Source organism: Carcharodon carcharias, chromosome 5 (genome assembly GCF_017639515.1).
Source record: "Carcharodon carcharias isolate sCarCar2 chromosome 5, sCarCar2.pri, whole genome shotgun sequence".
NCBI classification, from domain to species: Eukaryota; Metazoa; Chordata; class Chondrichthyes; order Lamniformes; family Lamnidae; genus Carcharodon; species Carcharodon carcharias.
Window position 1 is genome coordinate 5,460,579 of NC_054471.1, and position 13,902 is coordinate 5,474,480.

Consider the following 13,902-nt stretch of genomic DNA (forward strand, 5'->3'; position numbering starts at 1 on the left):
AATGTGGTTCAGGACAACTCCCTCCTCCTTAATCCACCTGGAGTCTCTCACCTGGATGTACAAGCTGAACAAACCACTTACTGACAGAGGAGGAGGGAATCCGACTTGATGCTGATGTGTGGCATTTTTATACGCCTTCTGGTGTTTGGAGACAGAATCGGTTAATTATTTTTCTTTACTTTGGTGAATAATGTACAGTATCAGGGTACAGAAATATTCCATACAAAAGGAGCCGATAACAAATTATAAATATATAAAATTACATAAATTATAAGAGAATTAAAGACTTGAAGCTGCTTACAGTCCTCTTGTATTGCTTTCTCCCATTACAAATGTTCTTCCTTCCTTGCCTGGAGTCACTGACTCTCGCTGAGGTACTGCCTCTTAATACCTCTCCAGGTATTAAAGTGCAAAAATGGCCACTGAATTCAGTTATTTGAGCCAGGGAAATGGCCGACCCCACAAATAGGACATTCTAAAAACAGGTTTGACTATAGCCCTATTGCACAGCGGTGCAAAGGGAGCACAGGGTGGTGACTGTGTGTCAGAAGAAGTGGATGTAGTCAATGCAGCTTCTAGGAGCTTGGGCCTGTTAGTCACCCAAGATACACCCATTGGTATTTTCTCAAAGGTACCAGAAACACTTGCCACTTGTCAGCCCAAGCCTGGATATTGTCCAGGTCTTGCTGCATTTGGACATGGACTGCTTCAGTATCTGAGGAGTCACAAATGGTATTGAACATTGTGCAATCATCAGCGAACATCCCCACTTCTGACCTTATGATGGAAGGAAGGTCATTGATGAAGCAGCTGAAGATGGTTGGGCTGAAGACACTACCCTGAGGAACTCCTGCAGTGATGTCCTGGAGCTGAAAGGACTGACCTCCAACAGCCACAACCATCTTCCTTTGTGCTAGGTATGACTCCAACCAGCGGAGAGCTTTCCCCCTGATTCCCATTGACTCCAGTTTTGCTAGGGCTCCTTGATGTCACACTCAGTCAAATATCAAGGGCAGTCACTCTCACCTCACCTCAATGGCATTACTATCACTGAATCCCTCACTATCAACATCCTGGGGGTTACCATTGACCAGAAACTGAACTGGACTAGCCATGTAAATACTGTGGCTACAGCAGCAGGTCAGACGCTAAGAATCCTATGGCGAGTAACTCACCTCCTGATCCCCCCAAAGCCTGTTTACCATCTACAAGGCAGAAGTCAGGAGTGTGATGGAATGCTCTCCACTTACCTAGATGAGTGTAACTCCAACAACACTCAAGGAGCTTGACACCATCCAGAATAAAGCAGCCGCTTGATTGGCACCCCATCCAACACCTTCAACATTCAATCCCTCCACCACTGACGCACCAGTAACAGCAGTGTGTACCATCTACAAGACGCACTGCAGAAACTCACCAAGGCTCCTTTGACAACACCTGACAGCACCCACAACCTCTACCAGCTAGAAGGACAAGGGCAGTAGATGCATGGGAGCACCACCACCTGCAAGTTCCCCTCCAAGTCACACAGCCTTCTGACTTGGAATTATATCGCTGTTCCTTCACTGTCGCTGCATGAAAATCCTGGAACTCCCTTCCTAAAAGCACTGTGGCTCTTTCTACACCACGTGGACTGCAGTGGGTGGTTGGCAAGATGTGAGAAGTGGTGGGGCCTCAACTTTTACAATTTATATAAATGACTTGGATGAAGGGACTGAAGGAATGGTTGCTAAATTTGCTGATAACACAAAGATAGGTAGGAAAGTAAATTGTGAGAAATCATAAGGAGGCTACAAAATGAAATGGATAGGTTAAGTGAGTGGGCAAAGATCTGGAAAATGGAGTATAACAAGAGAAAATGTGAAATTGTCCATTTTGGCAGGAAGAATAAAACAGAAGTATATTATCTAAATGGTGAGAGATTGCAGAGCTCTGAGATTCCGAAGGATCTGGGTGTCCTAGTGCATGAATCACAAAAGGTTAGTAAGTAGGTACAGCAGGTAATTAGGAAAGCTAATAGAATGGTTTTGTTTATTGTGAGGCGAATAGATTATAAAAGTAGGGAGGTTATGCTTCAGTTATATAGGGCATTGGTGAGACCATATCTGGATACAGTGTACAGTACTGGTCTCCTTATTTAAGGAAGGAAATAAATTCATGAGAAGCAGTTCAGGGAAGGTTTACTACACTGGGCGTGTTGTCTTATGAGGAAAGGTCAGACAAGCTGGGCTTGTATCCACTGGAGTTTAATGAGTAAGAGGCGACTTGATTGAAACATATAAGATCCTGGTGGGTCTTGACAGGGTGGATGTGGACAGGATATTTCCTCTTGTGGGAGAATCTAGAACTAGGGGTCCCTGTTTAAAAATAATTTAAGACAGAGATGAAAATGTTTTCTCTCAGAGGGTCCTGAGTCTTTGGAACTCTCTTCCTCAAAAGGCGGTGGAAGCAGAGTCTTTGAATATTTTTAAGGCAGAGCTAGATAGATTTTTGATTAACAAGGGGGTGAAAGGTTATTGGGGGTAGACGGGAATGTGGGGTTGAGGTTACATTCAGATCAGCCATGATCTTATTGAAGGCAGCGCAGGCTCGAGGGGCCGAGTGGCCACTCCTGCTCCTAATTTATATGTTCATACGTTCTCGAGGGCAATTAGGGATGGGCAATAAATGCTGGCTTAGCATCCCATGAATGAGGGTAAAAAATTAACACCAAATCCCATTCACCTAACACTCATTTGCGGGTTGACTTACACTGGCTGCCAGTTAAATAACGCCTCAAATTTAAAATTCTTATCCTAGTTTTCAAGTCCTCCATGGCCTTGTCCCTCCCTATATCTGTAATCTCCTCCAACCTGACAACCCACCAGGATACCTGCGCTCCTCTGATTCTGGTCTCTTCAGCTCCAGTGGTCACGGTGCTTTCAGCTGCCTGGCCCCTCATTTCTGGAATTCCCTCCCTTTAAGATGCTCTTAAAGACACTCACTGACCAAGCTTTTGGCTTGCTGTCTTATTTTGCTTTATAATGCTGCTGTGTCATGTACTGGGACAGTTTAATAGGCTCAGTGTCATTTCAATACAAGTCATTGTTGTTGTTCCACAGATGCTGCCTCACACAATCAGCAAACAAGGTAGACAACTAGTACGTCTATTCCGGCCAACAAGAAATTGCTTCAAATAGCACCAGCACTATTTACTATTCGCCTGTAGCATCCACAATACTGACCCTCAATCACAGGAGTGCCTCAGTACTGACCCTCCGTCGTCATAGCAGTCCCTCAGTACTGATACACTGTTGCCGCAGGAACCCCTCAGTACTGCCCCTCCGTCATGGCTGGACTCCCTCAGTACTGACCCTCCGTCATCGCGGGAGTCCCTCAGCACAGCCCCTCCATCATTGCAGGAATCCCTCAGTACTGCCTCTCTGTCATCACAGCAGTCCCTTAGTACTGACCCTCCGTCATCGCAGGAGCCCCTCAGTACTGCCCCTCCGTCATTGCAGGAGTCCCTCAGTACTGACCCTCTGACAGTGCGGCACTCCCTCAGTACTGACCCTCTGACAGTGCGGCACTCCCTCAGTACTGACCCTCTGACAGTGCAGCACTCCCTCAGTACTGACCCTCTGACAGTGCAGCGTTCCCTCAGTACTGACCCTCTGACAGTGCGGCACTCCCTCAGTACTGACCCTCTGACAGTGCAGCACTCCCTCAGTACTGACCCTCTGACAGTGCGGCACTCCCTCAGAACTGACCCTCTGACAGTGCGGCACTCCCTCAGTACTGACCCTCTGACAGTGCAGCACTCCCTCAGTACTGGCTTTCTGACAGTGCAGCACTCCCTCAGTACTGACCCTCTGACAGTGCAGCACTCTCTCAGTACTGACCCTCTGACAGTGCAGCACTCTCTCAGTACTGGCTTTCTGACAGTGCACTTCCTAAGTAGTGACTGTTTGACAGTGCAACACTCCCTCAGTACCCTATGACCAGACCAGCCTCCAGTCCATGTTGAGGTTTTGGAGTGGGGTTGAAACAGACAATATTCTGATGCAGAGTTAAATGCGCCAAAGTGACATGTTCAATCTGTACATCTGAAGTGTAAGTGCAGGGTCAGTTAAAGGATATATTTAAAGTTGGGTCCTTGTGACTGAGGTCCATTTCCATGGGAATTAGCTCCTGCATCCACATAAACCAATGTCATAACAAGTAGCTAAAAAGAGCATTTTACATTGACTGGAAACTAGAATTGGATTTATGTGTGGAAACAAAAGTGCAGCTGCAGGAGCATAATTAGATTTACTTTCTTCCGCATGTTGCTCCATGTGCCTCTCTCATCAAAGGACTGATAACATCCCTGGGAAATACAAAAATGTTCTTGAGATGTGGAAAATATCATTCTCGAAAATAGTTTCAGTTATACGTTGTGGGAAAAGATTAAAATCCAAATCAACAAGATGAGATTTAGAAGGCTCAGCACATCTCCCCATTGGTCGCGTTGGTAAAGGAAGGAGTTCAATGATGGAGTCAGCCTGTTGGTATTCATTGAGTGAGTGTGTGTCAGCAAGTGCAGCAGGACTGGCCCCGCCATTGATCTGAACCCTGGACAATGAGAGGGGAATGTGCCCGGCTTCCCATGCTGATCCTTGCTGGGAAACTGGAGGTGCGCAGGGATCAGGTGAGGTCAGGACCAAGCAGGGCTGGAATGCAGGGATGAAGACTCCTCATGGCTTCTTCTGTCAGGCTGCTCAAACCTTGTTAATGTGGATATTGGAGCATCAGTGTCTAGCTTTGCACATGAAGAATGGTCTATTAAGCAAGATCTCAGAAGGTGCACTTACTCATGGAGATATATATCATAGCAGGAGTCCATCTTTCAGAAACTGAGTGAAAAAAGGGATGGATTTAGCATTAATAGATACTATAAATTTAACCAAAGCAAAACACTGTGAGAGCTGGAAATTCTTTTTTAATCATTCATGGGATGTGGGCATCACTGGCTTGGCCAGCATTTATTATACCTCCCACGAATGAACAAAAATAAAAGTTGGGGACTTCAACCATCCTATCAACTGGGATACGACAGAGTGAAGAGCACAGAGGGCACAGGATTCTTCAACTGCATTCAAGAGAACTTCTCTGGTCAACACGTAACAAACCCAATGAGAGGTGGGGCAATTCTAGATTTAGTCTGAGGAAGTGAAGCTGGGCAAGGGGATGGAGTAGCAGTGGGGGACCATTTGGCAGATAATGACCATAATAGAGTTAGATTAGGAACATAATGGAAAAGCACTAAGACAGAAGAGGAGTAGAAGTTCTAAACTGGGGGAAAACAAATTTTCCAAAGCTGAGAGGGGAACTGGTGAAAGTGGACTGGATACAGCCACTTGAAGTAAAATTCCGGACAGATCATGGGTCTGTATAACCCTTCTTCTGAGCTAAAGAGAAGTGGGCTGGGGGGGGGACGACAGTCGGGTGGAGAGCAGTGGGATGGGGGGGGGGGACAGTAGGTTGTTGAGCAGAGGGATAGGGGGGGGACAGTCGGGTGGAGAGCAGTGGGATGGGGGGGGGGACAGTAGGTTGTTGAGCAGTGGGATGGGGGGGGGACAGTAGGTTGTTGAGCTGTGGGATGGGGGGGGGAGGACAGTAGGTTGTTGAGCAGTGGGATGGTGGGGGGGACAGTAGGTTGTTGAGCAGTGGGATGGGGGGGGGGACAGTAGGTTGTTGAGCAGTGGGATGGGGGGGGACAGTCGGGTGGAGAGCAGTGGGATGGGGGGGGGACAGTAGGTTGTTGAGCAGTGGGATGGGGGGGGGACAGTAGGTTGTTGAGCTGTGGGATGGGGGGGGGAGGACAGTAGGTTGTTGAGCAGTGGGATGGTGGGGGGGACAGTAGGTTGTTGAGCAGTGGGATGGGGGGGGACAGTAGGTTGTTGAGCAGTGGGATGGGGGGGGGACAGTAGGTTGTTGAGCAGTGGGATGGGGGGGGACAGTAGGTTGTTGAGCAGTGGGATGGGGGGGGGACAGTAGGTTGTTGAGCAGTGGGATGGGGGGGGACAGTAGGTTGTTGAGCAGTGGGATGGGGGGGGGACAGTAGGTTGTTGAGCAGTGGGATGGGGGGGGGGACAGTAGGTTGTTGAGCAGTGGGATGGGGGGGGACAGTAGGTTGTTGAGCAGTGGGATGGGGGGGGACAGTAGGTTGTTGAGCAGTGGGATGGGGGGGGGACAGTAGGTTGTTGAGCAGTGGGATGGGGGGGGACAGTAGGTTGTTGAGCAGTGGGATGGGGGGGGGACAGTAGGTTGTTGAGCAGTGGGATGGGCGGGGGACAGTCGGGTGGAGAGCAGTGGGATGGGGGGGGGACAGTAGGTTGTTGAGCAGTGGGATGGGGGGGGGACAGTAGGTTGTTGAGCAGTGGGATGGGGGGGGACAGTAGGTTGTTGAGCAGTGGGATGGGGGGGGGACAGTAGGTTGTTGAGCAGTGGGATGGGGGGGACAGTAGGTTGTTGAGCAGTGGGATGGGGGGGGGACAGTAGGTTGTTGAGCAGTGGGATGGGGGGGGGACAGCAGGTTGTTGAGCAGTGGGATGGGGGGGGACAGTAGGTTGTTGAGCAGTGGGATGGGGGGGGAACAGCAGGTTGTTGAGCAGTGGGATGGGGGGGGACAGTAGGTAGTTGAGCAGTGGGATGTGGGGGGGGACAGTAGGTTGTTGAGCAGTGGGATGGGGGGGGGACAGTAGGTTGTTGAGCAGTGGGATGGGGGGGGACAGTAGGTTGTTGAGCAGTGGGATGGGGGGGGGGGACAGTAGGTTGTTGAGCAGTGGGATGGGGGGGGACAGTAGGTTGTTGAGCAGTGGGATGGGGGGGGACAGTAGGTTGTTGAGCAGTGGGATGGGGGGGGACAGTAGGTTGTTGAGCAGCGGGATGGGGGGGGGGACAGTAGGTTGTTGAGCAGTGGGATGGGGGGGAGACAGTAGGTTGTTGAGCAGTGGGATGGGGGGGGGACAGAAGGTTGTTGAGCAGTGGGATGGGGGGGGACAGTAGGTTGTTGAGCAGTGGGATGGGGGGGACAGTAGGTTGTTGAGCAGTGGGATGGGGGGTGGACAGTAGGTTGTTGAGCAGTGGTATGGGGGGGGGACAGTAGGTTGTTGAGCAGTGGGATGGGGGGGGGGACAGTCGGGTGGAGAGCAGTGGGATGGGGGGGGGAGTGTCGGGTGGAGAGCAGTGGGATGGGGGGGGGACAGTAGGTTGTTGAGCAGTGGGATGGGGGGGGGGACAGTAGGTTGTTGAGCAGTGGGATGGGGGGGACAGTAGGTTGTTGAGCAGTGGGATGGGGGGGGGGGACAGTAGGTTGTTGAGCAGTGGGATGGGGGGGGGACAGTAGGTTGTTGAGCAGTGGGATGGGGGGGGACAGTAGGTTGTTGAGCAGTGGGATGGGGGGGGGACAGTAGGTTGTTGAGCAGTGGGATGGGGGGGGGACAGTAGGTTGTTGAGCAGTGGGATGGGGGGGGGACAGTAGGTTGTTGAGCAGTGGGATGGGGGGGGGACAGTAGGTTGTTGAGCAGTGGGATGGGGGGGGGACAGTAGGGTGGAGAGCAGTGGGATGGGGGGGGGACAATAGGTTGTTGAGCAGTGGGATGGGGGGGGACAGTAGGTTGTTGAGCAGTGGGATGGGGGGGGGACAATAGGTTGTTGAGCAGTGGGATGGGGGGGGGACAGTAGGTTGTTGAGCAGTGGGATGGTGGGGGGGACAGTAGGTTGTTGAGCAGTGGGATGGGGGGGGGACAGTCGTGTGGAGAGCAGTGGGATGGGGGGGGACAGTAGGTTGTTGAGCAGTGGGATGGGGGGGGACAGTAGGTTGATGAGCAGTGGGATGGGGGGGGGACAGTAGGTTGTTGAGCAGTGGGATGGGGGGGGGACAGTAGGTTGTTGAGCAGTGGGATGGGGGGGGGACAGTAGGTTGTTGAGCAGTGGAATGGGGGGGGACAGTAGGTTGTTGAGCAGTGGGATGGGGGGGGGGACAGTAGGTTGTTGAGCAGTGGGATGGGGGGGGGACAGTAGGTTGTTGAGCAGTGGGATGGGGGGGGACAGTAGGTTGTTGAGCAGTGGGATGGGGGGGGCACAGGAGGTTGTTGAGCAGTGGGATGGGGGGGGACAGTAGGTTGTTGAGCAGTGGGATGGGGGGGGACAGTAGGTTGATGAGCAGTGGGATGGGGGGGGACAGTAGGTTGTTGAGCAGTGGGATGGGGGGGGGACAGTAGGTTGTTGAGCAGTGGGATGGGGGGGGGGACAGTAGGTTGTTGAGCAGTGGGAAGGGGGGGGGGACAGTAGGTTGTTGAGCAGTGGGATGGGGGGGGGACAGTAGGTTGTTGAGCAGTGGGATGGGGGGTGGGGACAGTAGGTTGTTGAGCAGTGGGATGGGGGGGGTACAGTAGGTTGTTGAGCAGTGGGATGGGGGGGGGGACAGTCGGGTGGAGAGCAGTGGGATGGGGGGGGGACAGTAGGTTGTTGAGCAGTGGGATGGGGGGGGACAGTAGGTTGTTGAGCAGTGGGATGGGGGGGGGACAGTAGGTTGTTGAGCAGTGGGATGGGGGGGGACAGTAGGTTGTTGAGCAGTGGGATGGGGGGGGGACAGTAGGTTGTTGAGCAGTGGGATGGGGGGGGTACAGTAGGTTGTTGAGCAGTGGGATGGGGGGGGACAGTTGGTTGATGAGCAGTGGGATGGGGGGGGGGACAGTAGGTTGTTGAGCAGTGGGATGGGGGGGGGACAGTTGGTTGATGAGCAGTGGGATGGGGGGGGGGGACAGTAGGTTGTTGAGCAGTGGGATGGGGGGGGGACAGTAGGTTGTTGAGCAGTGGGATGGGGGGGGGACAGTAGGTTGTTGAGCAGTGGGATGGGGGGGGACAGTAGGTTGATGAGCAGTGGGATGGGGGGGGACAATAGGTTGTTGAGCAGTGGGATGGGGGGGGGGACAGTAGGTTGTTGAGCAGTGGGATGGGGGGGGGACAGTAGGTTGTTGAGCAGTGGGATGGGGGGGGGGACAGTAGGCTGTTGAGCAGTGGGATGGGGGGGGGACAGTCGTGTGGAGAGCAGTGGGATGGGGAGGGGACAGTAGGTTGCTGAGCAGTGGGATGGGGGGGGGACAGGAGGTTGTTGAGCAGTGGGATGGGGGGGGGACAGTAGGTTGTTAAGCAGTGGGATGGGGGGGGGGACAGTAGGTTGTTGAGCAGTGGGATGGGGGGGGGGGGACAGTAGGTTGTTAAGCAGTGGGATGGGGGGGGGACAGTAGGTTGATGAGCAGTGGGATGGGGGGGGGACAGTAGGTTGTTGAGCAGTGGGATGGGGGGGGACAGTAGGTTGTTGAGCAGTGGGATGGGGGGGCACAGTAGGTTGTTGAGCAGTGGGATGGGGGGGGGACAGTAGGTTGTTGAGCAGTGGGATGGGGGGGGACAGTAGGTTGTTGAGAAGTGGGATGGGGGGGGGGACAGTAGGTGTTGAGCAGTGGGATGGGGGGGGAACAGTAGGTTGTTGAGCAGTGGGATGGGGGGGGACAGTAGGTTGTTGAGCAGTGGGATGGGGGGGGGGACATTAGGTTGTTGAGCAGTGGGATGGGGGGGGGGACAGTAGGTTGTTGAGCAGTGGGATGGGGGGGGAAAGTAGGTGGTTGAGCAGTGGGATGGGGGGGACAGTAGGTTGTTGAGCAGTGGGAAGGGGGGGGGACAGTAGGTTGTTGAGCAGTGGGATGGGGGGGGGAGAGTAGGTTGTTGAGCAGTGGGATGGGGGGGGGACAGTAGGTTGTTGAGCAGTGGGATGGGGGGGGGGGGGACAGTAGGTTGTTGAGCAGTGGGATGGGGGGGGGACAGTAGGTTGTTGAGCAGTGGGATGGGGGGGGGACAGTAGGTTGTTGAGCAGTGGGATGGGGGGGGGACTTTAGGTTGTTGATCAGTGGGATGGGGGGGGGGGACAGTAGGTTGTTGAGCAGTGGGATGGGGGGGTCAGTAGGTTGTTGAGCAGTGGGATGGGGGGGGGACAGTAGGTTGTTGAGCAGTGGGATGGAGGGGGTACAGTAGGTTGTTGAGAAGTGGGATGGGGGGGGGACAGTAGGTTGTTGAGCAGTGGGAAGGGGGGGGACAGTGGGGTGGAGAGCAGTGGGATGGGGGCGGGGACAGTAGGTTGTTGAGCAGTGGGATGGGGGGGGGGACAGTAGGTTGTTGAGAAGTGGGATGGGGGGGGACAGTAGGTTGTTGAGCAGTGGGATGGTGGGGGACAGTAGGTTGTTGAGCAGTGGGATGGGGGGGGGACAGTAGGTTGTTGAGCAGTGGGATGGGGGGGGGGCGGACAGTCGAGTGGAGAGCAGTGGGATGGGGGGGGGGACAGTAGGTTGTTGAGCAGTGGGATGGGGGAGGGGGACAGTAGGTTGTTGAGCAGTGGGATGGGGGGGGACAGTAGGTTGTTGAGCAGTGGGATGGGGGGGGGGACAGTAGGTTGTTGAGCAGTGGGATGGGGGGGGCACAGTAGGTTGTTGAGCAGTGGGATGGGGGGGGACAGTAGGTGGTTGAGCAGTGGGATGGGGGGGGGACAGTAGGTTGTTGAGCAGTGGGATGGGGGGGGGACAGTAGGTTGTTGAGCAGTGGGATGGGGGGGGACAGTAGGTTGTTGAGCAGTGGGATGGGGGGGGACAGTAGGTGGTTGAGCAGTGGGATGGGGGGGGGACAGTAGGTTGTTGAGCAGTGGGATGGGGGGGGGACAGTAGGTTGTTGAGCAGTGGGATGGGGGGGGACAGTAGGTTGTTGAGCAGTGGGATGGGGGGGGGGACAGTAGGTTGTTGAGCACTGGGATGGGGGGGGGATTGTAGGTTGTTGAGCAGTGGGATGGGGGGGGGGACAGTAGGTTGTTGAGCAGTGGGATGGGGGGGGACAGTAGGTTGATGAGCAGTGGGATGGGGGGGGGGACAGTAGGTTGTTGAGCAGTGGGATGGGGGGGGACAGTAGGTTGTTGAGCAGTGGGATGGGGGGGGGACAGTAGGTTGTTGAGCAGTGGGATGGGGGGGACAGTAGGATTTGAGCAGTGGGATGGGGGGGGTCAGTAGGTTGTTGAGCAGTGGGATGGGGGGGACAGTAGGTTGTTGAGCAGTGGGATGGGGGGGGGACAGTAGGTTGTTGAGCAGTGGAATGGGGGGGGGACAGTAGGTTGTTGAGCAGTGGGATGGGGGGGGACAGTCGGGTGGAGAGCAGTGGGATGGGGGGGGGACAGTAGGTTGTTGAGCAGTGGGATGGGGGGGGGGACAGTAGTTTGTTGAGCAGTGGGATGGGGGGGGACAGTAGGTTGTTGAGCAGTGGGATGGGGGGGGGACAGTAGGTTGTTGAGCAGTGGGATGGGGTGGGGACAGTAGGTTGTTGAGCAGTGGGATGGGGGGGGGACAGTAGGTTGTTGAGCAGTGGGATGGGGGGGGGGACAGTAGGTTGTTGAGCAGTGGGATGGGGGGGGACAGTAGGTTGTTGAGCAGTGGGATGGGGGGGGACAGTAGGTTGTTGAGCAGTGGGATGGGGGGGGGACAGTAGGTTGTTGAGCAGTGGGATGGGGGGGGGACAGTAGGTTGTTGAGCAGTGGGATGGGGGGGGACAGTAGGTTGTTGAGCAGTGGGATTGGGGGGGACAGTAGGTTGTTGAGCAGTGGGATGGGGGGGGACAGTAGGTTGTTGAGCAGTGGGATGGGGGGGGGGACTTTAGGTTGTTGATCAGTGGGATGGGGGGGGGGTCAGTAGGTTGTTGAGCAGAGGGATGGGGGGGTCAGTAGGTTGTTGAGCAGTGGGATGGGTGGGGACAGTAGGTTGTTGAGCAGTGGGATGGGGGGGGTACAGTAGGTTGTTGAGAAGTGGGATGGGGGGGGACAGTAGGTTGTTGAGCAGTGGGAAGGGGGGGGGGACAGTGGGGTGGAGAGCAGTGGGATGGGGGGGGACAGTAGGTTGTTGAGCAGTGGGATGGGGGGGGACAGTAGGTTGTTGAGCAGTGGGATGGGGGGGACAGTAGGTTGTTGAGCAGTGGGATGGGGGGGGACAGTAGGTTGTTGAGCAGTGGCATGGGGGGGGACAGTAGGTTGTTGAGCAGTGGGATGGGGGGGGCGGACAGTCGAGTGGAGAGCAGTGGGATGGGGGGGGGACAGTAGGTTGTTGAGCAGTGGGATGGGGAGGGGGACAGTAGGTTGTTGAGCAGTGGGATGGGGGAGGGACAGTAGGTTGTTGAGCAGTGGGATGGGGGGGGGGACAGTAGGTTGTTGAGCAGTGGGATGGGGGGGGCACAGTAGGTTGTTGAGCAGTGGGATGGGGGGGGACAGTAGGTGGTTGAGCAGTGGGATGGGGGGGGGACAGTAGGTTGTTGAGCAGTGGGATGGGGGGGGGACTTTAGCTTGTTGATCAGTGGGATGGGGGTGGGACAGTAGGTTGTTGAGCAGTGGGATGGGGGGGTCAGTAGGTTGTTGAGCAGTGGGATGGGGGGGGACATTAGGTTGTTGAGCAGTGGGATGGGGGGGGTACAGTAGGTTGTTGAGAAGTGGGATGGGGGGGGGACAGTAGGTTGTTGAGCAGTGGGAAGGGGGGGGACAGTGGGGTGGAGAGCAGTGGGATGGGGGGGGGGACAGTAGGTTGTTGAGCAGTGGGATGGGGGGGGGACAGTAGGTTGTTGAGCAGTGGGATGGGGGGGGGACAGTAGGTTGTTGAGCAGTGGGATGGGGGGGGACAGTAGGTTGTTGAGCAGTGGCATGGGGGGGGGACAGTAGGTTGTTGAGCAGTGGGATGGGGGGGGACAGTAGGTTGTTGAGCAGTGGGATGGGGGGGGACAGTAGGTTGTTGAGCAGTGGGATGGGGGGGGGACAGTAGGTTGTTGAGCAGTGGGATGGGGGGGGGACAGTAGGTTGTTGAGCAGTGGGATGGGGGGGTGACAGTAGGTTGTTGAGCAGTGGGATGGGGGGGGGGACAGTAGGTTGTTGAGCAGTGGGATGGGGGGGGGGACAGTCGGGTGGAGAGCAGTGGGATGGGGGGGGACAGTAGGTTGTTGAGCAGTGGGATGGGGGGGGGCACAGTAGGTTGTTGAGCAGTGGGATGGGGGGGGACAGTAGGTTGTTGAGCAGTGGGATGGGATGGGGACAGTAGGTTGTTGAGCAGTGGGATGGGGGGGGGACAGTAGGTTGATGAGCAGTGGGATGGGGGGGGGACAGTAGGTTGTTGAGCAGTGGGATGGGGGGGGGACAGTAGGTTGTTGAGCAGTGGGATGGGGGGGGGGACAGTAGGTTGTTGAGCAGTGGGATGGGGGGGGGGACAGTAGGTTGTTGAGCAGTGGGATGGGGGGGGACAGTAGGTTGTTGAGCAGTGGGATGGGGGGGGACAGTAGGTTGTTGAGCAGTGGGATGGGGGGGGGACAGTAGGTTGTTGAGCAGTGGGATGGGGGGGGACAGTAGGTTGTTGAGCAGTGGGATGGGGGGGGACAGTAGGTTGTTGAGCAGTGGGATGGGGGGGGGACAGTAGGTTGTTGAGCAGTGGGATGGGGGGGGGGACAGTAGGTTGATGAGCAGTGGGATGGGGGGGGGACAGTAGGTTGTTGAGCAGTGGGATGGGGGGGGGGACAGTACGTTGTTGAGCAGTGGGATGGGGGGGGACAGTAGGTTGTTGAGCAGTGGGATGGGGGGGGGACAGTCGGTTGTGAGCAGTGGGATGGGGGGGGGAAAGTAGGTTGTTGATCAGTGGGATGGGGTGGGGGACAGTCGGGTGGAGAGCAGTGGGATGGGGGGGGGACAGTAGGTTGTTGAGCAGTGGGACGGGGGGGGGACAGTAGGTTGTTGAGCAGTGGGATGGGGGGGACAGTAGGTTGTTGAGCAGTGGGATGGGGGGGGACAGTAGGTTGTTGAGCAGTGGGATGGGGGGG

The 13,902-nt window shown here is 55.6% G+C and overlaps 1 protein-coding gene across 1 annotated transcript in view; it reads right to left on the reverse strand.

Moving 5' to 3' along the window:
- Positions 1 to 13,902, reverse strand: part of LOC121278340 (phosphofurin acidic cluster sorting protein 1-like) — a 765,476-nt gene that overhangs the window by 442,494 nt on the left and 309,080 nt on the right. The window lies entirely within an intron of this gene.